The following is a 27502-nucleotide window of genomic DNA, read 5'->3' as shown; positions in this document are numbered from 1 at the left end:
TTTTCTATATTCCTGAGGAGAAAACTTAGATTCTTGATTTTAAATATTTCTTCTTTTTAATATATGCATTTACAGCCAAAAATTTTCCTTTAAGCTCTGCTCTCATTGCATCTCATGGATTTTAAGTTCTATTTTCATTTAGTTCAAAATATGTTTTAATTTCTCTTGAGGTTCCTTCTTTGATGAATGTGTTATTTACAAATGTACTGTTCAATCTCCATGTACTGGGGAGATTTTCCAGCTATCATTCTGTTATTGGTTTCTAGATTAATTCCACTGTGGTCTGACAGGAGATATTGTATGACTTCCGTTCTTTTAAATTTGCTAAGGTGTGTTTTATGGCCCTGAATGTGACCTATTTTGGTGAGTGTTTCATGTAAGCTTCAGAAGAATGTATATTCTGCTGTTGTTGGATAAAGCAATCTACAGATGTCCATTCCATCCAGTTGATTGATGGTATTGTTGAGTTCAACTATGTATTTATTGATTTTCTGCCTGCTGTATCTGTACATTTCTGATAGAGGGGTATTGAGACCTCCAATTACAATAATGGAGACATCTATTTTTCATTGCAGTTCTGTTAGGTTTTTTTTGACTTATGTAGTTTGACACTCTGCTATTAGACACATACACATTAAGAATTGTTATGTCTTCTTTGAAAATTGACCCCTTTATCATTATGTAATGCCCCTATTTAGCCCTAATAATCCTTGCTTTGAATCCTGCTTTGATTCAAATACAGGTAGTCTCACTTTATTTTTATTAGTCTTAACAGGTATATCTTTCTCCATTCATTTGCTTCTAATTTATATGTGACTTTAAAGTGGGTTTCTTATAGACAACGTATAGCTGGGTCTTGTTTTTGCCCTAGTCTGACAAACTCTGTCTTTCATTTGGGGTGTTTAGACTAAAGACATTAGAAGTGAGTTTGGATATAGCCTTCTCTTGTGGCTCAGTTGGTAAAGAACATACCTGCAGTAGAGCAGACATGAGTTTAGCCCCTGGGTAAGGAAGGTCCCCCGGAGAAGGAAATGGCAACCCATTCCAGTATTCTTGCCTGGGAAATCCCATGGACAGAGGAGCCTGGTGGGCTACAGTCCATGGGGTTGCCAGAGTTGAACACAACTTAGCAATCAGACCGCCATGGATAGAGCTGGATCATTATCTAACATGATTTTTACTCTTTTCTATGGGTTGCCCTTGTTCTTTGTTTCTATTATTGTCCTTCACTCTTTTTTTCTACTTTTGCGGTTTTAACTGGGCATTTTATAAGATTCCATTGTCTCTCTTTCTTGGCATCTCAGTTATACTTCTTTATAAAAAATGTTTTAGTGGTTGCTGTATAGTTTGAATATACATTTTCAAATATCCCAACTCTACTTTCAAATAACACTATATAACTTCAGGGTGAGACCAAGTACCTGGTAATAACAGCATAATCCTAATTCCTCCCTCCATCCCTTGTGTCATTGCTGCCATTTATTTCACTTATATATAAGCACATATAAGCATATGTACATAAACTTATGCATGTGTAGGTGTATATAATTGAGTACATTTTTGCTATTATTATTTTGAACAAACTGTTCAAAATATTGTTACATCAATAAAAAATAAGAAAAGTAAGTATTTGTATTTTACCTTCACTTATTCCTTCTCTAATGCTCTTTCTTTATGTAGGTCTAATTTTCTGATCTATATAATTTTCCTTCTCTCTAAAGAACTTCTTTTAACATTTCTTGCAAGGCAAGAAATTCCTCAGTTTTGTTAGAAAAAATTTACTTACTTCTCCTTCACTTTTAAAGGAAAATTTTAGAGGGCACATATTTTTAGGTTGGAATTTTTCTCTCAATACTTTAAATACATCACTCCATTTTTTTCTTGCTTACATAATTTTTGAGAAGTTGCGTGTGATTCTTATCTTTGCTCTTCTATAGGTAAAGTGTTTCCCACCCCCTGACCCCCCACTGGCTTTTTCTTTATCTTGTAATTTTTTTTCCCCTTTAACTTTGATTTTCTGTAATTTGAATATCTGTCTATGTGTAGTTTTTTGGCAGCTATCTTGCATGGTGTTCTCTGAACTTTCTGGATCTGTGGTTTGGTATCTGACATAAATTTGGGAAGTTTCTCAATCAGCTTGCAAATACTTCTGTCCTTTTCTTTTTTCCTTCTCCTTCTGATGTTCTAATTACATATATATTACCTTTTACAATTGTCCAACCGTTCTTGAATGTTCTCTTCTGCTTTTTTCAGACTTCTTCCTCTTTGCTGTTTAGTCTTGAAGGTTTCTACTGCTATATCCTCAAGCTCAGAGGTTCTTTTAGACACATCTAGTCTACTGATAAGTCCATCAAAGGCGTTCTTCATTTCAGTTATAGGGCTTTTGATTGCCAGGATTTCCTTTTGGTTCTTTTTCAAAATTTCTACCTCTCTGCTTACATTGCCCATCTGTTGTTTAATGCTCTCAACTTTATCCATTAGAGCCCTTAACACAGTAACTATAGTTGTTTTGAATTCCTAGTCTGATCATTCTAATAGCTTTGCCATGTCTGAGTTTTCAGTGTTTCTGATACTAGTTCAGTTTCCTCAGAGTGTGTTTTTTGACTTTTAATATGTTTTGTCATTTTTTCCCTTGACATCTGATATGATATACCAGTTAAAAGAAGCTGCTGTAAGTATTTGGTCGTGTGGTGAAGTGTGGGGCAGGGGGAGGCGGTCTAAAGCCCTGCGGTTGGTCTCAGGAGTGGCAGTGAGCCCGTGTTGCTGGATTATGAACTTCACCAGCGCTTCTCAGTCCCTCCCTCTCAGGTGGCACAGGATGGCTAGAGTGGGCTGGAGTTGGGTACTTCCCTTCCTCTAGGTCACTTAGGCTCCAGTAATATCCCAGCAGGTTGGAGTCTGCTAAAATAGTTTTTCCAGCCTTGCTAAGAAGAACAAAATGCTCTGGTGCATTTCAAATATTTCCTTTTCCCATCCCCCTGCCAAAAGCATGAGGGGATCTTTCTCTTATTTTCACAAAAGTGTGGGACCCCTTTATGATTGGGTCCCCCTGGAGTTTTTGCCTCTGCCACTCGTCCACACTGAGCCTTCAGTGATTTATCAATAACATTTTAGCTTTTCCTACCCTAGCACTGGTTCTCACGCAGTTTCTTCTCCTGAGTTTCTGCTCCAGTAAGTAGTGATTCTCTGTATTCATCTTTCTGTCTCTCCCGTTTTGGAGGCGGCAGTCCGGTGACTTCACGTCTCTTGCATATCTACAAAGTCACGTTTTCAATTTGTTCAGCTTTTCACTTGATGTCACAGTGGAGTGAGTGGCAATTTCCAAGCACCTTACATATGGAATCAGAAACTCAAAGTCCTTAACTGATTGTTCTTACTTTCATTAATCCCCTGAGCTCAATTTAGGCAATCTCCGGACAACGGTCTCTGGCTTTAATGACTGGAGTGAGTGTGCCCTCTTCGTGCCTTCCCGGAACCGTGTGCTTCCTCTTGCCCAGCCATTCAGTCCTCTGTCCAATAAATGTCTACTGAATAACCAAACCCCCAAGTACTGAAATAGCCACTATGAATTTTAAAAGTCTCCTCACTTGAGAAGCCTAGAGCCTAGGTGGGGGAAATTAGGCAATTACCATGATAACTACGGTGCATGACCCAACCATTACTGGTCATTGAAAGCTTTCCAGTGGACAGGAATATAGAAGCCCTGAGGGAAATGATGAGTTAGCCAAGTGGAGGGAGCATAGAGCTCATTTATTTCTCTGTCTGTTTCCCTTTTTTTATTCTAAACTTTTGCAAGACAAGGTCTAGTTCTTTTTCATATTACATTTGTAGTTCCAATGCACAATAATCATTTAAAGAAGCAAATAATTGAAATTTAATAACTGGACAATGAAGCACGGGGGCATATCAGGTTGGTGCAATTAAAGCACTGAAGTAAACTTTATGAAGAGTTCAGGGAACTGCAAATAGTCTAGGGAGATTAGAGCATGATGTCTGTGTGGAGAGCTGGCCTAAATGAGATGGGGGTTGGTTGATGGAGGACCAGGAATGTCAGATAAAGGAGTTTGGTCCTTATTCAGTAGACAGTGAAGGGCTCAAAATAGATGCTGAAATGATAGAAGCAGGTCAGTTAAAGAAGAAGTCCTCTCTAAGCACCCACTGCTTCTTGTAAGGAGTGACTATAAGCAAGTAAGTCCCAAATTTTTAGTGTTCCTAAATTCCACAACTGCAGTTAAAAGTTATTTTAAAAATTATACTCTTAGCTTCACAAATAAAGAATGAGTGCTGCTAAGTCACTTCAGTCATGTATGACTCTTTGTGACCCTATGGACCACAGCCCACCTGGCTCCTCCGTCCATGGGATTCTCCAGGCAAGAAAACTGAAGTGGGTTGCATGCTCTTTTCCAGAGGATCTTCCTGACCCAGGGATAGAACCTGCATCTCCTACTTCCCCTGAGTTGGCAGGTAGGTTCTTTACCACTAGCGCCACCTGGAGAATGTTTAAAATCCTTGATGCCCTGGACAAGACCCATTCTTTGGCTTGACTGATGAGGCCACACCTATTCCCCAGGACCACCTCTTCTGGGGCACCAGAGAACCCACCACATCCTAACCCTGGGCACCCTGGGGGTTCACCTGGGAGTGCCAGTCTCCAGAGGCAGAGAGAAAGCTCTGAAGCTGAAGTTTCCTTGTCTCTTTTCATAAAGAGAGCTGCCTAGGACACACTCTCGTTGCCAAAGAGGCAATGCGGGAGCCTGGGGAGAACAGACCAGGGAAGAACAACACTGCTCACAGGAGCCTGAGTCCCAGTCAGGCAGGCTCTCCCTGGGATGTGAGGCCCCGCATCTTCAGCTGTTGAAAGCACACCCAGTGTACCCTCTGGAATGGATTCAGCTAATGGAGTTCTACCATTGAATTAAAATGTTCGTTTACAGCACAGTGAATAATTAATTTGAGGACCTTTGTTAAAGCAAAGAATATGAAGAAGGAGATTAAAAAAGAGGAGAGGTCATCTGTTTTACTTTGACTCATGTCAGTAGTTTCTTTAATTTTGAGATTCACAGGGGCGAGAACAAGAATGAAAGGCTAATATGATAAATTCAACCGCATGCTTTGTTCAGCTTGCGCAGGGTACTGGAAGTCAGAAACATTCCATTAGAAATCTGTTTTCTCTGAAAACTCTGGAAGACCTGTGTTCCCTGGGTCCACCCTCCTACAACAGCAGCTGTAGTGGGGGGCTGAGCAGCAATCACCCCCTGCAGGATGGGGAGCCCTCCATACCCACAGCTCCTCTGTCCTTAGGCTCCTGAGGGCTTCCACCCACTTCTGCCCATCTGTCAGCTCCTCCCTGTTAGGGTTCTGTGTCTTCTGACCCCTGTTTCACAGATTCTTTAACTCTTCTCAAACCTTCTTATATTTCCAAGAAGGTTTCTCTTGGTCTCTTTCCAAGCTCTTCACTCAGAGCAGACAAAAGTGAGTGCTAGTTAAGCAGTCATGTCTGATTCTTTGCCTCTTGTCCTCTAGTCCTGAGAATCTCATTAAATTACTTCTACAAAACACCTTAGATAGAACTCTCAGGGGGCTTGCTGGCCTTCCCATGGGTTATGAAAAAGCAAAGACACAGTGAAGAGAAATGAGGACTTTCTCGAGATCTGCCTGCAGCCTATTTTGTAACCATAGTACACTTGGTAACTGGGCTTCCCTGGTGGCTCAGATGGTAAAGAATCTGCCCACAATGCAGGAGACCTCGGTTTGATCCCTGATCAGGAAGATCCCCTGGAGAAGGGAATGGCAACTGACTCCAGTTCTTGCCTAGAGAATCCCATGGCAGGGGAGCCTAGTTGGCTACAGTCCCTGCTGTTGCAGAGTCAGACATAACTGAGCAACTAACACTTTCACTTTACACTTGATAACTAGCACCATGCCCAGCACACACTAGGTGCTCCAGTAAGAAGCTTCAAATGAATGAACAAGCCTTACTATGGTCTTAATCAGTTTCCTCACTTAACCAGATGGTCTCCAAGGTTCATTGAGCTCAACTTTCTGTGATTCTGTGAGGGCAAAGGAAAGTTTCAGGTGGCTTCATATGGCTGAAAGACAGAATGATGGGCACAGACCCTAAAGTCTGCCAAATGTTAATCCCAGTTGACTGGAGCCTGTAAACATTTGTTGCTTCTGTGCTAAATCTAGATATACAAGATTTATGAGATGCAGAGTCTGCCTTCCTTATGATGGCAACCTCCTGCCACTAGAGAATAAGGATATCAGTTGTTGAGACAGTAAGGCTCACTAGGATGATCCCCCCCAACCCTCCCTCTGTCTTGCAGCCCCTTGGGCCACCACCACCTGTGCTCTTTCGTCTTCTGCCCTCCTCTCTGGGAAGCTACTAGCAGCTCTCTAAGACAGAGCCTCACGGTCTCCTGGCTAAGCACGTCTGCCAGTGGTTAGATGAGTGATGCCTCTGTAATTATGTGGGTTAAAATTGGAGAAGCTAAAATGCTCATTCTTCCGAGAGAGGCAAGCCAAACCTCAGATTACATTAGGATCCAGATGATAAATATCAGCTCCTTTCCTGGGTGCTGACCTTGGTCAGAGGAGTGAGGAAGAAAGCAAGGGAAGGCAGTGGAGAGTTAGGTCATTGTTGGCAAGGTCAGGGAGGCTCCTGTCTATAACTCTCAACTCCTCTTGCGAAGGTACTGATGGCATCAGCTGTACTGTTATGTAGTTTTATCTCTATATTACTATATTGTATTGAAAATGCTGGCTTTCTGGAAGAGAGGTCAAAGTTCAATCAGACAAGACAAGCGATTGTCCCAGCCAAGCTGGTGAAGGTGGTAGCTTGCAACCATGGAGCCCTGCCCCTCACTCAGTACTCCCCTCTATCACAGTTGTCATTTCTCTGCTACAAGAACTGAGGCTAGAGGAAAACAGGACCCAGGCCCACGCAGCTGGTTTCCTGATGTGCGAGACTGCCCAGCCCCACTGCTTAGCATCTCCCCCTCCCCCAAAGCTAAGCCATTTAGTGTCACACACAGGTCCCAGGATGTACTCTGACCTGAAGCAGGAGGGCTTCGAACTCAACTGCCAGACTCAACATGAAGTCTGATGTACTTGCTGTCCACATTGGTCTGGTCCTGGAGACCAGGCATCATGGTTTTGTTCCTAGACTCTCTTCCTCCCCAACACATGATCTAGTTCTTACCACAGGCTCCTGGATATTTTTAATTAACCTGGCAACTGCCCAGAACACCCTCCCTATCACCACCACCACGCATGCTCAGATCCCAGATCTGAGCTGGGATCCCTTCTGGAAAGAGGAGGGATGAGCTAACATTTGCTGATGGCTTTCCTGTGCCTGCATTATCCCTTTCTGTCCTCACAGCACTTGTGCAAAACTGATCTAGTCCCCAAATATAGATGAAGAGCGTTGAAGTCACTGAAACTTAGACACAATTAGGACATTTCCCAAGGTCGCCTGGCTTCTAAACGGAGGAACAGAGGTTGAAGTACGGTCAGCTTGGCTTGAAAGCTTAATGTTCTTACCCCTCCACCCTGGAGGCTCCCAGTGACTGAAGCGGAGCTCTAAACGCAGCTGTCTGGCCTGACCTGCCAGCCCCCTCTCTGACACCCAGCAACTTCTAAGTGTTATTCACCTTAGATTTGCCACAGATTTGCACTCTGTCCACTCCCTGGCTTGGGGTTCCCCGCTGTGGTACCTTGACTTCATGCTGTTAACCAGCCTTTGGGAAAAAAACAAACTCTGGAGTCACATCTGGACTTGGCCACTTCATAGCTTTCTCTGTGACCCTGAACAAGTTTCTTGACTACTCTGAGCCTCAGTTTCCTCATATGTAAGGTATGATGTTAAAACTCACCTCAAAGAACAGTTGTACAGATGCGAATCTGACTACCCTTTAAAATCCTAAATTTAAAAGCTTGCTTCGCTGTCCATGAGTCTGGACTCATTATTTTAAAATCTTTGTTTTAAAGCTGAGTTAAGGGAAAAAAAAATAAAAGATGACACTTGCAGAGAACTTCACAGATGATTTTGCTATTGAAATCACTAAATTGCACTGTAGACAAAATAGGATATAATAATGTCTTTCTGGCATTTATTAAGAATACAGCCATTAGGCAACAAAGGCAGAAGAAAATTGCAGCGTTCTGTAAGCATCTCTTGTAACAATGCCTCTTTTTAGGAGGGGCCTCCATGACCACTGCTGACAATTTTCTTTAGGCTCCATCAATGTTTTTCGTTGTTTAAAGACACACATTAATTTAAAGTCTCCTCCCATTTTCTGTGCAAATTACAGCATTCAGATGAAGTGGCAGCTGCTGTAATTAAGACACAGTTAATTGCCTATCTCCTTAATTGCAATGATAGGATTTTGACAGTTCGGTAAATAAGAATTGTTTCGATTCCTCTGGCAACTTCAGCCTTGTTTCCTATCGCAAGTGCTGAGTCACTCACGTCCAAGACAAGGGCTTGTGGTCCAAGGAAGCCGGAGTGGGAGAGGAATCGTAATTTACCTGCAGTTCCTTTTCTTCCTGCAGGAACCTCCCAATGGAACCACCCAGGCCATTGCCCAATAAAATCCTTCCAGAAGTTTTATCCACATTACTCAGTCATCACATGAGAGAAAATGGGAAATCACAGAAACAGAAGGATGGGGTTGTGGGACAATGATTTGCTGCTGCTGCTGGGCACAAGATGCTGTTAGATGAGAAATCAGAAGTCCAGAGTATTTAAACATCCAAAATCAGGGTGCTACTGAGTGCCAAGCCAGGTCTTCTGACCCACTCTTCCCACTGTGCTCACAGGATGCTCAATGGAAGCATAGAAAAATGATGGTTCAAAGCCAGACCATTGGGGTCATGCGGACCTGGGTTCAAAGACTGCCTTTACTGCTTGTGTAACTATGGGCGAGTTACTGATGGTTTCCAGGCCTCACTGGCTTCCACTGTAAAATAAATTTTGCATTCCTCACCTTGTATCATTGTGAGAATTAAGAAAAATAATCTTACAAAGTCCTTTACAACCTGTCAGGCTCGAGGTATGTTCTCAACAAATGGAAGTTACAGAGAAAATATGACTCGTTCTCCAAAATCTACAGAAACAAACACTTTTTTTTTTTTGCATTTCTTTCTTTTCCATAAACTTAATTTTGACTGTGGCTTATGTTCTAGGTTCCCATCTGAGGCATTTCTCTCTAGGATCTTGCCACTTTCCAATGGAGCCAAAGTCCAAATGATTAACATCAGAAACATCAGACATAGTGTTCAAAGCCTTGTAGGAGACAAGGAGAAATATTTACACTCGTCTGCCATACTCTGTGGAGTTGCAAAGAAAGGAAGAGAAACAAAACAAATTTCCACAAGAAAACAGTAGATACTCATATCCTACCACGGTTATTGTTAGCTCTGAAAACATGACCGTAAACTTTGTGTTGTGACAACTGTGTTATTGGTCAATCTTTGCTTCCTACCCCCCACACTAGACTCGGGAACTAAAAAAGGATGTTAGTCATAATAACCACTTAGTTTTTCCCAGTGCCCTTGTGTTTGTACTCAAAATCCTGTCCTTTCCTAAGTATGAAGTGAAGGAAGTATTAGTATATAAAACTTAACACATTTCAAAGAATGAAGAGGAGTGAGTGGGTGAGAAACTTCTATTTAAAAACAAGATTACCTTTGAGGAAGATGTTTCTTGTCCTGCTCAGTACATATGTGGCTTTAGCTGTGATGAGATGAACTTTAAAAAGACATTACAACCTGTCAGGCTTGTGGTAAGTTCTCGACAAGCGGAAGTTACAGAGAAAATATGACTCTTTTTCCAAAATCTACATAAACAAACACTTTTTTTTTTTTTTGCGTTTCTTTCTTTTCCATAAACTTAATTTTGACTGTGGCTTATGTTCTAGGTTCCCATCTGAGGCATTTCTCTCTAGGATCTTGCCACTTTCCAGTGACACTATAGCAAGGAGCCAAAGTCCAACTGGCTCCTGGTGGTCCAGTGGTTAAGAATCCACCTGCCAATACAGGAGACATGGGTTCAATCCCTGGCCCAGGAAGTTTCCACATGTTGTGGGGCAACTAAGCTCATGCACCGCAACTACTGAGCTCATGTGCCCTCGAGCCATGCTCTGCAACAGGGGAAGCCACTGCAATGATAAGCCTGTGCACTGAGTAGAGAGTAGTCCCCCTTCTCTGCAGCCAGAGAAAGTTCGCATGCAGCAGCAAAGATCCAGCACAGCAAAAAATAAATAAATGAATAAACAAAATTTTTTAAAAAGGCAGAACCCCCATGTGCTTTCACCTAAACAAAGTCCAAACTCAAGGGTTGTTCACTCGCTCCAAAATCATGAAGGAGTGAGCTGCTTCAGACTTACTGTTCCATCTTCCTAGATGCATTGCTTCCATCCTGTGGTCCCAGGGCTGCTGAATCTTGAGAGGGCTTTGCACTTCTGCATGGAACAATACTGTGGGTTTCAGGAAATCTTATCTAGATTCTAAGTGGCCAGACCACCAGTGACATCTGGATGTAACTGAGTGATGCGTACATACTTGTCACTCACTACACAGCCAGCGACGGCGGCAAGACATTGAGCCCAAGACATTAGCAAAGCATTTGCGTCTTTAACTCCCTGCAGTCCATTAAAAAGAGCACCGGACTTGGAGCCAGGAGTTCAGAATTGAATTAAGAATCAGAGCTCAGCCATCCTGTGAGTGATTTTGGACAGGTACCAGAACAGAAATATCAGCAGTAATTAATGCACTAGGTACCTGCTACACATTTTATGTGCATTTCTTGACCCTCCACAAAAACCTTCTGATACACATAAGATGATTATTGCCACTTTCCAAACTACAGAAAGAGATTAAGAGATGAACTCGTAAAGTAGCACAGTGAGAATTTGAACCCAAGGCTTTGAAAGGTCAGATTTCTCACTCTGACTATCTTCTCACAAAGAGAAGATATATGCCAACATCAGGCACATAGAGGCTGAGAGGCAAGTAAATGGTACATAGTGACCAGGTGCCTTCGAGGTCAAGTGCATGGCGGGGGCTCCCTAGAGGAAGAATGAATAGAAATCGGCCAGGCAGACAAACAGAGACAAGTGTTCTAGACCCAGGAGCCAACAGATGCTCTGGCACAGCCTTCATTGACCACAAAGTGGCTGCTGGGCTCCAGACATGTGCTTTCCCTTAGGAAGGGGTGGGTGGGAAAAGATGTCTCATTGATTCGTGAGGAAAATACTGCTCAGCAACTGCCCGACAGACTCTGTTATGTCCCACTGGCCAGACCATGTCATAAGACTACTGCAAGCCATGGGGAAGGACAGAGAAGTCACACTGCCTGTGGTTAGTCATGCATCATCCGCTGGGGCTGGGGCTGGTCCCACGGCAGCACTGACAGAGCTGAGGTTGTGTTGGCCAAGAAGGAAGCAGCGATGGGAGGCGGGGAGGCAGGCAGCGCCTAGACTCGGGTCCCCTTTCTTCACACTGAAGTCCAGGGGGAGCTGAGAACAGCGCAGGAAGAAGAGTCAGAGGAAGAGCTGAAATCATTTAGTGAGATACCAGAGGTGAGATTTATGGCTTGGGTGACTGGGCTGTCAGTGACTAAATTAATCAGGGAGCAGAGGGTTATAGCTGGAAGGCAAACTAATAAAATGCATTGTTTTAGTCAGCCCAGACTGCCATAATAAAGCACCACAAACAGGGCAGCTTTTTTTTTTTGGTCTTTTTTCAACAATTAATTTATTTATTTTTAATTGGAGGATAACTGCCTTACAATTTTGTGTTGGTTTCTGCCATACATCAACATGAATCAGCCATAGGTATACATATGTCCCCTTCCTCTTGAACCTCCCTCCCACCCCATCCTACCCCTCTAGTTTATCACAGATCTCTGAATTGAGCTCCCTGCACCATAGAGCAAATTCTCCCTGGCTATGTATTTGGCAGCCATTTTACTTTTTTGCATTTTTTTTTTCCATGAGGATGGTCTTAATCCCTGTCTCCTATACAATGTCATGAACCTCATTCCATAGTTCATCAGGCACTCTATCTATCAGATCTAGGCCCTTAAGTCTATTTCTCACTTCCACTGTATAATCATAAGGGATTTGATTTAGGTCATCAAATCCTCGACCTGAATGGTCTAGTGGTTTTCCCTGCTTTCTTCAATTTCAGTCTGAATTTGGTAATAAGGAGTTCATGATCTGAGCCACAGTCAGCCACTTCATGCGATTAGTTGACTCATTGGAAAAGATTTTGATGCTGGGAGGGATTGGGGGCAGGAGGAGAAGGGGACAACCGAGGATGAGATGGCTGGATGGCATCACTGACTCAATGGACGTGAGTCTGAGTGAACTCCAGGAGTTGGTGATGGACAGGGAGGCCTGGCGTGCTGCGATTCATGGGGTCGCAAAGAGTCGGGCATGACTGAGTGACTGAACTGAACTGATGTATTTGACACATGGAAATAGATGGGGAAACAGTGGCTGACTTTAATTTTAGAGGCTCCAAAATCACTGCAGATGGTGACTGCAGCCATGAAATTAAAAGACACTTCCTCCTTGGAAGGAAAGTTATGACCAACCTAGACAACGTAAGAAAAAGCAGAGGCATTACTTTGCCAACAAAGGTCCGTCTAGTCAAGGCTATGGTTTTTCCTGTGGTCATGTATGAGTGTGAGAGTTGGACTGTGAAGAAGGCTGAGCACTGAAGAATTGATGCTTTTGAACTGTGGTGTTGGAGAAGACTCTTGAGAGTCTCTTGGACTGCAAGGAGATCCAACCAGTCCATTCTGAAGGAGATCAGTCCTGGCTGTTCTTTGGAAGGAATGATGCTAAAGCTGAAACTCCAGTACTTTGGCCACCTCATGCAAAGAGTTGACTCATTGGAAAAGACTCTGATGCTGGGAGGGATTGGGGGCAGGAGGAGAAGGGGACGACAGAGGATGAGATGGCTGGATGGCATCACGGACTCAATGGAAATGAGTCTGAGTGAACTCCGGGAGTTGGTGATGGACAGGGAGGCCTGGCGAGCTGCAATTCATGGGGTCGCAAAGAGTCAGACACAACTGAGCAACTGAACTGAACTGAACTGAACTGGATGTATATGTTCAATGCTATGCTCTCAATGTGCCTCACCCTCTTGTTCCCTCACTGTCCACAAGTCTCTCTATGTAACAGGGCAGCTAAACCAATAGAAATTTATTTCTCACAGTTCTGGAAGCTAAAAAAATCCAAGATCAAGGTGCTGGCTGATTTGTTCCTCGAGGAAAGCTCTCTTCTTGACTTGCCTTCTCACTATGTCTTTACATGGCTTTTCCTTCATGCACATGCAGAGTTTCTCTCTCTGTCTTCATGTTCTTAAGAGGACATTATATTCATCAAATAGAAACCGTGAAAGATTTTATTTTCTTGGGCTCCAAAATCACTGCAGAGGCGACTGTAGCCGTGAAATTAAAAGAGGCTTGCTCCTTTGAAGAAACAAAGCTAGACAGCCTATTAAAAAGCAGAGACATTACTTTGCCAACAAAATCCAAAGCTATGGTTTTTCCAGTAGTTGTGTACGGATGTGAGAGTTGGACTATAAAGAAAGCTGAGCACTGAAGAATTGATGCTTTTGAACTGGGGTGTTGGAGAAGACTCTTGAGAGTCTTTTGGACTGCAGGGAGATCAAACAAATCAATCCTAAAAGAAATCAACTATGAATATTCATTGGAAGGACTGATTCTAAAGCTGAAACTCCAATACTTTGGTCACCTCATTAGAAAAGACCCTGATGCTGGGAAAGATTGAAGGCAGGAGGAGAAGGGGATGACAGAGGACAAGATGGTTGGATGGCATCACAATTGAATGGATGTGAGTTTGAGCAAGCTTCGGAAGTTGGTGATGGACAGGGAAGCCTGGAGTGCTGCAGTCCATGGGGTTGTGAAGAGTTGGATACAACTGAGAGATGGAACAACAAAATGTTCATCAAAGGGGCCCCACTCTCAATTGAACTCTAATTACCTCTCAAGGCCCCACACCGCAAATACCATCACACTGGGGAATACGGTTTTTTTCTACATATACATTTTTCAGGTGGCACATTCATTCAGTCTGTAGCAGGCATAAAATGATTTTATGACTCAGGAGACATTCTATTGCTTTGGGACTCTTCACAGACTTTCCTATCTCTTGGTCTGATGGAACAATCAAACAATTAAAGCAAGTAAAAGCATTTTTTACGTAAGCTTTGTATAACAGTAAATTGTATCATGTAAACAGAAGGTAGTTGGAGTGGCTGCCTGATCCTATTTTCCTAGTGGCTCTGAACAGGCTATGTGATCCTATCCTCTGACAGATGGGCTATGTCACTGCCATATCAATTTCAGCACCCAGTGGACCAGGACCCTGCTCCTGGAATCCGAAGACCTGTCCTAATGCTTGCCTTCCTGAGGCTTAGTGATTCTCATCCTTCCTTCAGTTTTTAAAAAATCATTATTTATTATTTCATTTTTGACTGCTCTGGGTCTTTGCTGCTCCCGTAGACTTCCTCTAGCTGTGGCAAGCAGGGGCTACTCTTTGCTTCCGTGGCTTCTCATTGCGGGGGCTTCTCTTGCTGTGGAACACAGGTTCTAGGTGTGTGGGCAGCAGTAGATGCGGCTCACAGGCTCAGTGGTTGTGGCACAAGGGTATACCTGCCCTGCAGCATTTGGACTCTTATTTCCTGGACCAGGGATTGAACCCACATCCCCTGCATTGGAAGGCAGATTCTTAGCCTCTGGACCACCAGGGAAGTCCCCCTCCCTTTCATTTTATAGTCTACACTAATAGCCTTCCAAGAAGTTAATATTTTCCATTAATCATAATCGTTTTTGCAACCTACAAGCAAAAGAACTATCCAACTTTTTGGTAGGGTCTTTTTTTAAATCACTTTATTGAAGTATGATTGACATACATCTTGAGCAAGTCTTTAAAAGTATATAATATGCTGCAATATTCGATATGTGACAGTCTTGCCAAAAATGTTTACATAAAATTTAATTATGAGGACATAGGTTTGGGTGAACTCCGGGAGTTGGTGAATGGACAGGGAGGCCTGGCGTGCTGCGGTTCATGGGGTTGCAGAGTTGGACACGACTGAGCGACTGAACTGAGCTGAGCTGAATTATGAGGAAATGAGAAAATAATGGACTGAGACATATTATGAGACGATTAGTGTGGCCCCTTAGAGCAAATCATTATCATAAAAAGTCAACAAAATTCTGAGGGCTTCTGTTGTAGATTAGCAGAAACCAGAGACGCAACAGGCAAATATGATGTGTTAACTTTGGGTTTGGGTTTTGTTTGTTTGTTTTGACATTAAGTTTAAGCCAGCTTTTTACTCTCCTCTTTCACCCTCATCAAGAGGCTTTTTAGCTCCTCTTCACTTTCTACGATTAGAGTGATATTGTCTGTGTCTGTGGTTGTTGATATTTCTCCCAGGAGTCTTCTTGATTCCAGCTTGTGATTCAAGTCTTGATGTGGGGAAAGGTGCAAAATATGGGATGCTTCATGAATTTGCATGTCATCCTTGCACAAGGGCCAGGCTAATCTTCTCTGTTTCTTTCCAATTTTAGTATATGTGCTGCTGAAACCAGCACTAACTTCAGGTTTTGAATTATTTATAAAAAATCAGCTTTCAAAAACAATTCTGAGTCAATTTAGACTGGAAATGAGTAAATACTATAGAATTTTTAGTGTCGCTTATGTGAGACAACGTACCGAAGTTGACCTGAAACAGACACAGTTATTTCTCCAGAAAAGATGATTTATTCAAGATCAATGAGAGTTCCATTTCTGGGTCTGCAGCCATGGGAAGCCACATAAGTCACCCCACGACAAGGGAAGGAGAATGCTTTTATAGTGGGGAAAAGGAAGTTGGGAGGGCTACAAATTGTCCATGGCTTTCTTTGGCTGAGTCCTTGCCAGGAAAGAAGAGGTGTTTTTCTTTTTCCTCTGCTAGGCTCTGCTACCCTAGAAGGGAGTGAGAGCTTCCCCTTCCAGTGCTTTGACTCTAACTGAGATTTTTTATTCATTCGTTTTTTACAATAGAAAATAATTTTATTCTTAGGAAACACATACTGCAATGTTCAGTTGGGTCATGTCATCTACTTTCAGATGACTCACAAAAGAATTTATATGACTTCAATAATTATTTTAAAACTTCCCCAATTAGGTAAAAGGTATATAGATGCTAATTGTACTGTTCTTTCAACTTTATGAGTTTGCAGTTTTTCTAAATAAAATATCTGAAAAAGTGTACTATAGGCAATTGTCCTAAAGGACAGATTCATGAGTCAGAGTGAAACAGGTCTACACTGCCCTATATAATTATAACGAACCTTTACAAACTAACAAGCTGCTGCCACAGGCATCATCTCCTATAAACCTAATGTGAATGACCCTTATGTGGTAGGTTGTTTTTTTTTTAATCCAACTTTGCAGCAAAAGTGCAGAATTGACCAGCAGAGCTGCAGTTTTGGCCTGGGTTTGATTCTGATTCTCCTAAGCTTTCCTCACTCCCTGCGGCCAGTGCAGTAATGAGCACCTGGCAGGTTCTTCTTGAACATTCATGTAGGATTTACTAGATAAAGAGAAATTTTTTAATTGTTAATCTAAAATTAGAAGTATTGTGTTAGATAGTTCTCAAAGTTTTAGATTTTTTAGTAGATTTCATGACACCAGAAACTTGAGAATAACTTTTTTAATCAGGGAAGAAAGTTTTTTCTTTCTTTTCTTCTTCTAAGCTTTCTTTAAATGGAATACAGTTTAGTCACTACTTCCTCCTCCCCTCCCCAGCACTGGACTGGAAACAGATGGAGAAAGCAGGAATTGTGGCTCTTTAAAAGAGAGAGGTCTTTTAGCTCTGAGTGGGTCTCCCACATAAAGTTTCCTGGAAAACACTCTGTGATAGAAATTTGCTTAGCGGAGATTTGGGGGTATGTTCCTGTAGAAATGGCTTCCCACGTGGCTCAGTGGTAAAGAATCCACCTGCCAATGGAGGAGATGCAGGAGACGCAGGTTCAGTCCTTGGGTGGGGATGATCTCCTAGAGGAGGAAATGGCAACCTGCTCCAATATTCTTGCCTGGGAAATCCCATGGACAGAAGGAGCCAGCGGGCTATGGTCCATGCAGTCACAAACCGTTGGGCCCAACTGAGGACACATACACCTGTAGCAACAGGATCTGGCAAAAGGGTCAGCTGAACTGCACGTCATTTGCATCAGAGGCCTCAGCCAATGCCACGAGAGCTCCAAAGCTAGAATGGAGTTTCAGAGACGTCCCAAATTGGAGCCAGGAGACTGGACTTCTGTATATCCATGTTAAGCAGCCCCTGGAGGTGGTCTGCCTCAGGAACCACTCTTTTCAGTCATGGGAAATTCTCAGGGAAGGACTGAATACTTTCAGTTGGGACTCCAGCAGGTGGAATCTGGGTGGGCTGCAGAGCCCTTTTACAACCTGGGCCAGGATCCACTCCAAGATTACAGAGTGCTTTTATTTGTCTTATCTCTTTAGGCTTTCAATCTGGAAGAGTGTCTTAGCATTTTTTTTTTAATCTTCCTTTGTCATTTTTAAAGAGTTCAAACCAGTTATTTTGTAGAAATATTTCAGCTTATCTAAACTTTCCTTATGATTAGAATTCAGGTTATATTTTTTTGACTCATAATTTCTTTCCTCTCTAAGCAGGTCCAGCACTTCCCTGCAGGTTACACTGTTACTTGGTCTAAGTATTGTCTGATGGTCAGAAGAGGAAAAGTGGGTAGATTCTAAAGAGGGAAGATGGACTCTGCATGATCTTCAAGCAAGAGAGGAACAATAACCCTTTAAAGAGAGGAGTAGTTCACTTCTGCAGGTCCAGAAATTCATATAAGTCTGTTTTCAAGGTTCCCAAGTACATTGACCTCTTCTTCCTCATCCCAAATCTTAAGTTGCCACCCCTCTCCAATCATGGCCTTGACATTGGCATGGCAAATTTGTTGACTATTCTCTGGAACTTCACTACACTTATGCCTAAGTCCTGAGACTGATTCTCATCAGTTTCCACCTTCCTGCCACAACAAATGAGAGTCTTTCTATGTGCTACAAAGGGAGGTCCTCAGCTTCACATTCTGCCTAAGTTAATGCTTAATCATCCTCATATTCTCTATCTTGTTGCAAAGCACAGTGGTACTCATCAAAAGCCATCTAATTCCATTGCTCTAATAATTACTTCTTTCTCCAGCTTTTCCAATGCCTGAGGAACTGCACCTGCCCATGGATTCCTTCCTTTCATGTCCTCTAAGTCTTAACAGTTGCTCTGCTATAGAATGCCAGCGGCTCTCCCTGCTCACCTGCCACCGGTGGCAATGTGCTCACCAGTAGTCTTGGGTGATGCAATTCCAAAATTCAGGTCAGTCTATTTCCTCAGACAACTCACAGAACCAACTCTTAAGATTCACTGAGAAACAGACAACTCTGAGACAGAATTGTATGAAGGTGCTTTATTGGGAAACAGTCTCAGGAACTAACTCTGTAATAAAACAAAGTGAGCTGGATTGGATAGAAGGAGAACTCGAGCTCAAACACAGCAATTCAGTCTCAGCCAATTGGTTCCACAGGGCCCATGGAGCTGGGCTGCTTGTAATCTGTGGACCTGTCATTACCACTTTTGGCCAAAGACTGTTGAATGGGATGTCCTTCTCTAGGCAATATTTCTCTACCTCAGGGATAAAGTGGTGGGAAAACCAGACCTGGAAAATGGCTTGTGTAACCCAGTCTTTGGGGGACTCTTCCATTTAAGGGCGCTTGGGTTCTCTGAATGGTAACGAAGAAAGGCTTCACCTTTGTATCACCGGAAGCATTGCCACCAAACAACAGAAGTAGCCCGTCCTTTGCCACTTTATAGGCTGGCATCAACTTGTCTGCCTCACTGATGTAACTTTGGTCTGGCATCCTCTTCCATTACAGTCATCTCTTATCCACATAAAAAACCTGTTTGTCTAGGGTAAGAAATGGCTTTCCACTCCAGTTTTCTTGTCTGGAAAATCCCATGGACAGAGGAGTCTGGGAGGCAGCAGACCGTGGTGTTGCGAAGAGTTCACGACTGAGCAACTGAGCACACACACATTCACAGGCCGTTCAGTGGTGAAGACACCAAGCTTCCACTCGAGGGGGCATGGGTTCGATCCTTGGCTGGGGAACTAAGACTGCACATGTTGCACAGTGCAGCCAAAAAATAGAGAGAAAAAAGAAACAGAGCAAGCAGGGACGTTTTTGTAGTCCTGTCACATGCAAATGCAGATTTGTAGTGACTTTTGGACCTAAATTACAGGGACCTTTGAGAATTTTCCAGTGTCTTTCAGTGACAGAGCTAAGAATCCAGGTGGCAGGAAGTCTGTGGATCTTGATAGATTTTCTAAGAAAATGGAGTCAATAGCAATAAATGTGAGGGAAGGAAGGCTTTAAAGAGGAAATTAATGCTTCATTCCTTGCATGGTTTCAAAAGTATCCATTTTGTGCATCTGTGTCTGATCAGGAGGAACAGTTGGCTCAGAACTGTTTCATACCCTTCTGTGATATCCTTGACACAGGTGGTCATACCTCACCCCCAGTTGGTCTTCATACGTGTAGTCTGTGTTCATGTCATCAGTTGCTGGGGAAAGAGGTGATGTTATTATTTTGGAGTCACCGATTCCAATCTTGGCTCGTTGGCTGCACAGCATCAGAGAAGCCCATGAACCTCTCTGTGCCTTAGTTTCTTATCTCATGGAAGAGCTTGTTGCCGGACCCAGGGACTACCTCAAGGGCATTAGCGAGGACATGTGAGATTAGGAAGGCTGGAGAACCCTGAGGACCGAATTTCTCAATGCCAACAATTTGCTGGAGTCATTTGGGATGTTTTTAAACAATGTTGGTGTCCACACCTTCCTCCTCCCCCACCGCTGGCCCATTAAGTTAGAACCTCGGGCATCAGCATGCTTTGAGATGCCGTGAACCACTGCTTGAAAAGGAAGGACAGATACATTACTACCTTGGAAGAATCCAATAAGGTTTAGGAATTTTAAAAAAATTCCTTTTGGAAGGCCAGGCATTTCTTTAAGGATGGCCAGATGCTGAAGAGATACAATGAATTTTGTCCAATCAAGTTCTCTTTTCGCTCCACACTACAGCCTTTGGAAACTCAGCTGTGCTTTCATCTACTTAAATACTTTGTGAAGCCTTGTTTTCAAATATAACAAATATTTATAAATCTGCTAAACATGCATTAAGGTTATGAATGAATTATTGAGAGGAAAGCCCCTTCCATCTCACTGGATTCCTGTGATGACCATAAACTCCATTTCCCCAGGAAAAAAAAAAAAAACCCGCTAGATAAGTACAAGCCTTTATCAATAATTTCTCAAAGCATTTCAGGAAATTCCCAGGCAGCTACAATATCTGCATATATATGATATATATGATAAACTGCCATATATGGTAAACCCACAGCTAACATATACTCAATTGTGAAAAGCTGAAAGCAAGAATAAGACAAGAATGCCCGCTCCTGCCACTTTTATTCAAAGTATTAGGATTTTATTCATAGCATTAGTTGCCCTGGCTGTAACAGTTAGACAACAAAAAGAATGAAATGTATCCAAATTGGGGAAAAGAAGTAAAACTGTCATTATTTGCAGATGGCATAATAATACATATAGAAATGATCATTTTATATATATATAATATACAAAACTATTAGAACTAATCAATGTATTCAGTAAAGCTACAGGATACAATACAAAGAAATCTGTTGCTTTTCCATACACCAATAATGAACTGTCAGAAAGAGAAAGAAGACAAACTCATTTAAAATTGCATCAAAAAGAATAAAATACCTAGGAATAAACAACCAAGGAGGTAAAAGACCTATACTCTGAAAAACTATAAAATATTCATGAAAGATTTGAGAATGATATAAATAAATAGAAAGATATCTCGTGTTCTTGGATTGGAAGAATGAATGTTGTTAAAATGTCCATACCACCCAAAACAGTCTATAGATTTAACCCAGTTCCTATCAAACTACCAATGGTATTTTTCACAGACCTAAAGCAAACAATCCTAAAATTTGGGTGGGATCACAAAAGACCCTGAATAGTCAAAATAATTTTGAGAAAGAAGGAAAAAACTTGGAGGTATTATACTCCATGATCTCAAACTATGCAAAACTATGGTAATCAAAACCATATTGGTACTGGACAAAATTACAGACACAGAGATCAATGGAACAAAATAGAGAGCTCAAAAATAAACTCATCAACATCACTAATCATCAGGAAAACGCAGATCAAAGCCATAATCAGATACCAATTCATAGCCCTCAAAATGACTACAGGCGTACCTCAGAGATATTGTAGGTTTAGTCTTAATCTACAGCAAAGAAGGCAAGAATACACGTGGGGAAGAGATAGTATCTTTTAAAAAAATGGTGCCAGGAAAATTGGACAGCTACATACGATAAAATAAATCTAGGCTATGTTCTTACCCCATATTCAAAGATTGAAATGGATTATATACTTAAATGTAAGGTCTGAAACCATAAAACTCCTAGCAGAAAACATAGCAGCATGCTCTTTGATGTCAGTCTTAGCAATATTTTTCGGGATCCTCAGGCAAGGGCGACAAAAGCACAAATACATAAATGACAGTAAATTAAACCAAAAAGTTTTTGCACAATGAAAGAAACTGTCAATAAAATGTAAAGGCAGCCTACCGAATGGGAGAAGTTATTTGTAAATGGTATGTTTGGTAAGAGGTTAATAGCCAAATATACATTAAAAATTTGTATGATACATTAGCTAAAAAACTAACACACTGATTAGAAAATGGACAGAGAACTTGAAGAAATATTTTTCCAAAGAAGACATACAGAGGACCAATTAACCGTCTCCTTTGATACCTTCAGTAGTAGCAGGATGGCGCCTAATCTAGTCTTGGACCAAGCAGAGCTAGACTCATTTGTTCCAGGGGCCAACCCCTCAGTTCAGTTCAGCTCAGTTCAGTTCAGTCGCTCAGTCCTGTCCGACTCTTTGCGACCTCATGAATCGCAGCACACCAGGCCTCCCTGTCCATCACCAACTCCTGGAGTTCACTCAGACTCATGTCCATCAAGTCCATGATGCCATCCAGCCATCTCATCCTCAGTCGTCCCCTTCTCCTCCTGCCCCCAATCCCTCCCAGCATCAGAGTCTTTTCCAATGAGTCAACTCTTCACATGAGGTGGCCAAAGTACTGGAGTTTCAGCTTTAGCATCATTCTTTCCAAAGAAATCCCAAGGTTGATCTCCTTCAGAATGGACTGGTTGGATCTCCTTGCTGTCCAAGGGACTCTCAAGAGTCTTCTCCAACACCACAGTTCAAAAGCATCAATTCTTCGGCGCTCAGCCTTCTTCACAGTCCACCTCGCACATCCATACATGACCACTGGAAAAACCATAGCCTTGACTAGACGGACCTTAGTCGGCAAAGTACTCTGCTTTTGAATATACTATCTAGGTTGGTCATAACTTTTCTTCCAAGGAGTAAGCGTCTTTTAATTTCATGGCTGCAGTCAGCATCTGCAGTGATTTTGGAGCCCAAAAAAATAAAGTCTGACACTGTTTCCACTGTTCCCCCATCTATTTCCCATGAAGTGATGGGACCAGATGCCATGATCTTCATTTTCTGAATGTTGAGCTTTAAGCCAACTTTTTCGCTCTCCTCTTTCACTTTCATCAAGAGGCTTTTTAGCTCCTCTTCACTTTCTGCCATAAGGATGGTGTCATCTGCATATCTGAGGTTACTGACATTTCTCCAGGCAATCTTGATTCCAGCTTGTGTTTCCTCCAGCCCAGCGTTTCTCATGATGTACTCTGCATATAAGTTATCCTCAATTTTAGCTTGCAAAGAAAGTGCTTGCAGTATAGCACCTCTCAGATCTTTGATCTTATGTTGTCTTTGGAATAATCTTTATAGAAAATTCTAGTGATTAAATAGTCCAGGTTACTTGCCACATGATTTTCCTTTCCACACCAATTTTTATCCTTTCTTTCATATACAGCTGGGCTCTCATGGAGACCAAAGGTCTCTATTTTTAATAAGTCCAAGACTTGAAAGGCATTACCTACCAAAAGTTTCTAACTCACAGTGCATCACAATACCCTTTAAATGATGTAAAAAAGATCAAGTCCTATAACTCTGCAGTGAGCCTTGGCAGTACTTGGAGACAGCTAAAATAACTGCTGTCCTTAGAGGACTGCTTTTAAGAACAAGGAGGTCTCGACCCATTTCAGCCTAAGCAGGTAACACCAGTTACTGCCCAAACCTCTCTCTTCTCACTTAGTGGTTGCATTACTGAATAGGTGATTGCATTTTGAATGCTCTAGGGACAAGAGCTCACAATATAAGAAACTTTGTGGCAAACCATTTTGTAAAGTGAAGAATTCTTTTGGAAACTGAATATTCGTATCTCAGTTTTGAATTGTTTGAAGAGCTTTTTCTAGATCAACATTTTTTTCTTAGAAATGGGATATACCTATGTTAAGGCAACTGGCTCTTTATGATACAGGAAGAACAAAGTTTAAAACCTATTAACTAGATTGCCAGATTACTGAGTGGGCTGACTGACTGATTCTTTCATTTATTTATTCATTCTGAAGTATGCAGTGAGCACTTCCTTGGATGGGGAACAGTTTGCAAGACAGTGAGGTAGGAGGACAAGGAGAGGGAAGATAAAGACCATCAAAACAATGTGGTTCTGGGATTTCCCTGGTGGTTCAGTGTCTAAGACTCCACAGTGCCAACACAGGGGGCCCGGGTTCAATCCCTGGTCAGAGAACTAGATTCTGCATGCCACAACTACAACCCAGCACAATCAAATTTATTAATTGAAAAAATAAACATGGTTGCAGCATCCAGGAGCTTACATAACTTTAGCTGAGAGGCAAGACATTGTATGAAACTATTATCTTACTCGAAGAATCTCTAGAGCTTTATTCAAGGCCAGGCACAAAACTGCCACTCATTAAACGTTTTCTTAAATGATGAATAAATGAGTTCAGAAATCAATGAACCAATAAGAACCAAAGTGCATCATAGAATTAACCAAGGGCTCTGGGAATTCAGGGGCAGACAAGAGACCATTTGGAACTCAGAGTCCTAGTAAAAGATTATAAAGGGTGGAATTTAGATTAGAAAAGGAGGAAGGAAACAACATTCAGGCAGCAAAATTCATGGTAGGATTTTGGGGGTTGGGTGCAGGAATGTGGAAGGGCAAGAGAGCAAGTGGGCAACCAACCTTCTTGAACTGGGAACCCTGGCTTCCTGAGGAAACAGAAGCAAGTAACTCAGTTACTCAAAACCATTTTCTAAATGTCCTCTTATGACACACATGCTCAAAAGCAGCTGGGAGCAATTGCCTTGGCCACAGAGTGCTCTGCAGTCAGCGAGGCTACTGTCATGCTCCTAGCAAGGGCGGGTAGTAGGAATTCTGAGAGAGCCGGCCGTCCCACATACCTTCTGTGCGCTGTCAGATTACGAGGACCTGGCTTGCTCCAGGGGCCCAACTTCCCCTGGTACAGAATACAGATGCCACACCTTCAAGGAAAGGGGACACCCAGGACTCTGGTGTTACGTAGTACATTTCGAAAGCAAATTGTTGCCATGGGTATACCAGATTCTATGCCACTCCCTTCTATTTCCCAAAATTACCAGATAAACAACATCAGAAACTAGGGACCCTGACACTAATATCCTGCCTCTGCCCTTCTTTGGACAGATGAATTAAATGATAATTTGCTGTGCTCTGCTGTGCTTAACTGCATCTGACTCTTTGCAATCCCCATGGACTGTAGCCCACCAGGCTCCTCTGTCCATAGAATTCCCCAGACAAGAATACTGGAGTGGATTGCCATGCCTCCTTCAGGGGATCTTCCCAACCCCAGGTCTTCCACATTGCAGGCAGATTCTTAAGCACAGGGAAGCCCAAGAATACTGGAGTGGGTAGCCTTATCCCTTCTCCAGAGGATTTTCCCAACCCAGGAATCAAACCAGGGTCTCCTGCACTGCAGATGGTTCGTTACCAGCTGTCCTATCAGGGAAGCCTGATAACTTGCTATTTATCATGTATTAATGCTTCAGGTCCACAAGCTGATTAACTTACTAGGTAATTGCTGCTGGATCCATTTTGACATCGTAAACCTTTGATTTAGCAAATCTTATTTTTAACTCTTTCCTACCATAAAAGTTGGTGTCAGTTTTTACAAACTTTTTCTCAATCTCGGAAAGCCCATCTCCAAGAGGAGAGCTTCTCGAATGTTTCCTATCAGGGAAAATGTCCTGAAGCAAATGTGACTTATCCATTCTTAGAGTCTTCTCCTTTAGAACTCTGAAAGAGGGGAGGAGGGATGCAGCCCCTCAACTACCTAAAAGCTAACGTCAGAGGATTCTATTTCAGCAATTACTGAGCTTCAATTTTACATTGCCTTGTGTGACTCTTCATTTGTATCTGACTTCATCTCCTCTACCACATAGCAGGAGAGCAAAACCACATACTTTTGGCTAAATGCTTTTTCCCAGTACCTGGTACAATGCCACGGGAAGGTAGTTGATCATTAAATGTTTGCTGAGTAAATCAATGAATCAGTGGCCCTAGAGGAGAAGGCAGACAGGCTTCGGAATCAGGCACATCTGGATTTTTGTTGTTTACTGGCTGTGCTTAGTATATGTGTGTGTGTGTTTAGTCACTCAGTAGTGTCTGACTCTTTGAGACCCCAGGGACTGAGCCTTTGTCCATAGGTTTTCCCTGGCAAGAACACTGGAGTGGGTTGTCATTTCCTGCTCTAGGGGATCTTTCTGACCCAGGGATCAAACCTGCATCTCCTGCATTACAAGTGGATTTTTACCCACTGAGCTACTGGGGACTATATGACCTTAAACATGTAATTTAACATCTTCTACAAATTCAGGATACCAATAAACAACTCTCAGTACTCGTTGAAGACCGAGTGAAATAACACATGTGAAATGTCTAGTTGATAATAGATGTGAGCTGAGGTCTAGTTTTTTCCCATTCCCTTTTCTACCAAAGCATGATTGCTCTTTTTCAAAATTACTTCAGCTATTTTATTAATATTTCCCTTGCATTTCCAAAGAAACTTTAGAAAAAAATTTGTCTATATCTATTACCAAAAATATTGCTGGAAGTTCAACCAGAGAAATCAAATCAATTTGGGGAGAATTGTCATCTTTACAATGTTGAGTCTTCCAATCCAGGAACACGGTGTCTCTCAGGTCTTTAATTTCTTTCATTAGTTTTTTGTACTTTTCGGCATATAGAACCTGAACATGTCTTGTTAGATTTATACATAGTATTACATAGTATTTTTTTCTTTCTTTCTTTTTTTTTTGTGCTATTGTAAATAGTTGTGTTATAAATTGGTTTTTTTGTACTTAAAGTATATTTATTTTTTATGTGTTTATGATCTTATTAAAAACAGTTATTAGTTTAAGACTTTGTTTGTAGATTCCTTGAGATTTTCTACAGAGACAATTATGTCATTTGCAAATAGGGACAGTTTTCTTTCCTTCCAGTCTGTATGCCTTTTATTTCATTTTTTGCCTTATTGCACTTAAGACTTCCAGCAGCATGTTGAGTAGAGAGGTAAGAGTAACATCCTGTTTTGTTCTCGATTTTAAGAAGAAATCAGCCTTTCGCCATTAAGTATGATATTAGCTGTAGGTTTTTATGGATGTTTCTTATCAGGCTGAGAAAGTTCCTTCTTGACTTGCTAAGAAATACTACCATAAATGGACAGACTTTATCAGGCTTTTTGCTGCTATTATATTTTATAAAATTTTGATTGATCCATAATATACAATACCAGAAAGTTGCCAAAATAAATCCTGAAGTCAGCATGTTGGATATCTTGAATATTAACTTTGAGGAAGCTTGTTGAAATGTGCATCTCATATATATTTACCTTAGTTCACCTCCTGAACATCAGCATGAAAAAAAATTCTATTATTAAATTTTAATTTCTAGGCCCTAGGGGTCTATCCATAGTGATTTAGGTACCAAAATTAATTATTGAAAGTGACTAAAATCCTCCTGAGAAAGAGCCATGAAGATGCCCAAACCTTGACTCACTTCTAGGAACATATCCTCAGAAATTAATTCAACTGCATCAAACATATAAAAGCTCAGCATGACCAAAATGTCCAACATTAGGGAGCTGGGTTTCATAAATTATAGCACATTCAGTTGTTCAAAGAATATTTGTTAAGTGTCTACCAAGTGTCAGTTATCATCTTTGGTCCTAGAGATACAGCCATGAACACAACATTCAAAGCTCTCTTTCCAATGGGGAAGACACACATAAACAAGATACCTAAGTAAACACACAATATGGCAGGTGGTGACGAGTATTTTGGAGAAAAATCAAGCATAGAACATGGATGAGGAGTGCAGGG

The 27502-nt window shown here is 41.8% G+C and overlaps 1 protein-coding gene and 1 non-coding gene across 3 annotated transcripts in view; one reads left to right on the top strand and one right to left on the bottom strand.

Moving 5' to 3' along the window:
- Positions 1 to 11414: 11414 nt before the first annotated feature.
- SPMIP3 (sperm microtubule inner protein 3) overlaps positions 11415 to 27502 on the top strand; it is a 51596-nt gene continuing 35508 nt past the window's right edge. For both annotated transcript variants that reach the window (XM_069545513.1, XM_069545512.1), the window contains exon 1: positions 11415 to 11582. The gene's annotated coding sequence lies outside the window, so the exon portion shown is untranslated. The remainder of the gene's footprint in view (positions 11583 to 27502) is intronic.
- Positions 15531 to 15637, bottom strand: LOC138416739 (U6 spliceosomal RNA). Its single transcript, XR_011247853.1, has one exon. It is a non-coding gene; the product is annotated as a U6 spliceosomal RNA (small nuclear RNA).

Source organism: Ovis canadensis, chromosome 12 (genome assembly GCF_042477335.2).
Source record: "Ovis canadensis isolate MfBH-ARS-UI-01 breed Bighorn chromosome 12, ARS-UI_OviCan_v2, whole genome shotgun sequence".
Lineage (NCBI taxonomy): Eukaryota > Metazoa > Chordata > Mammalia > Artiodactyla > Bovidae > Ovis > Ovis canadensis.
This window is presented reverse-complemented; position numbering and strand designations above follow the sequence as displayed.